Below are 1,278 nucleotides of genomic sequence, written 5' to 3'. Positions count from 1 at the left end.
CTCTGGACCGCGCTCCGGCCCCGCCCCTGCAGGCAGCTCCCGCGGCCCGAGGCCCGCGACTCCGCGGTGGAAGCCGGTCCTGCTGCGGGACACGCCGGCTGCGACAGGCAGAGGAGGCGGCGAGGCACTTGACTGGGCTGCCCCTGCAGCCCGACGGCAGGGCGAGGCGCGTCCAGGCGGAGCTCGGGGCTGCGGCCGTGGCACACCTGCCCCGCGGTCCGCACGGCCGAGGCCGCTGCGGGGTCCTCACCCTCTGCCCCGCGGAATCGCGGGGCGCCCAGCCAGCCGCAGCTGTCCATCTCCGCCCGAGCCAGCCAATCGCCCGCGACTGCCCCGGCCGCACCTCCCGGAATCTCTGACGGGCGTGCGGCTCAGCCTATGAGATGGGGGTCTCGGCGGCCTGGGCTGGGAGCGGGAGCCAATGAGCATCATTTCAGGTGGGTGGAGGGAGCGGACCTCGGGAAGGTAGCTTCTTTCGGGTTGCTAACGTTTTCCCTTGGAGATGGGCGCGCAAACGGACCAGTGGGTCTGGGGGCGGTGGTGACGGGCGTGGAGCTGGCCCAATGAGGGTGGGAGGGGGTGGGGCAGCCCGGAGTAGCAGTGCTAAAGGAGCCCGGCGGAGGCAGCGGTGGGTTTTGGACTGAGGCGCCGGATCTGTGGTCGCGGCTGGGGACGTGCGCCGGCGCCACCATCTTCGGCTGAAGGTGAGAGGTGCGGCTTCCCGGGTCCGAGTGCGGCGGCCGGGGACCGAGGGACGGTTTGTGGGGGAGGAAAGGATCCCCGGCTGGGGGCCCGGGCGGGTCTGTAGGGCAGGAAAGGAGCCGAAGCGGGAGCTGGGGAAGACAGAAGGGGTTCTGGGCGGAGGGTTTGTGCTGCAGGGGCCGTAGATTCGCGCAAGGAAGGACCTTGGGGGTGGTTAACGGGACCCCGGTGGGTGGAGAGACCCCTGGAGGGGCGGGGAATGAGGCCCTTGAGAGTGAGACCCCTGCAGGGATTAGGGCCTGGGTGTGCGGGAGGACGACCCCTGGGGGGCTGGGGATGGAGATCTGCGGGTGGGCATGTGCTGAAATTGGGATCCCTTTATTGTGTAAGTGATCTGGGCATGGCTCGGCGCGGAGTCTCTTCCTGGCCTTCTGCAGTGGGGGGTCACACCCTGATCCCATAAAATCGGTCTGGAATGGGGTCGGAGGGAAGTTGAAGGCGCAGAGTCCCGGCGTCCGCGGGGGCTTTGTGGGCCTGCGGTGGGTGGATGCGGCCCGGGGACCGGCGAGGCGCCCA

General features: G+C 70.0%; 1 protein-coding gene across 3 annotated transcripts in view; it reads left to right on the top strand.

Annotated features, from left to right (window-relative positions):
• Positions 1-595: 595 nt before the first annotated feature.
• Positions 596-1,278, top strand: part of MYH10 (myosin heavy chain 10) — a 134,676-nt gene continuing 133,993 nt past the window's right edge. For 2 of the 3 annotated variants that reach the window (XM_024748375.1, XM_024748376.1), the window contains exon 1: positions 596-704. The gene's annotated coding sequence lies outside the window, so the exon portion shown is untranslated. The remainder of the gene's footprint in view (positions 705-1,278) is intronic. The other variant, XM_024748377.1, reaches the window with a different exon arrangement.

The sequence above is a fragment of the Neophocaena asiaeorientalis genome, unplaced genomic scaffold (assembly GCF_003031525.2).
Source record: "Neophocaena asiaeorientalis asiaeorientalis breed wild unplaced genomic scaffold, Neophocaena_asiaeorientalis_V1.1 scaffold543, whole genome shotgun sequence".
Lineage (NCBI taxonomy): Eukaryota > Metazoa > Chordata > Mammalia > Artiodactyla > Phocoenidae > Neophocaena > Neophocaena asiaeorientalis.
This window is presented reverse-complemented; position numbering and strand designations above follow the sequence as displayed.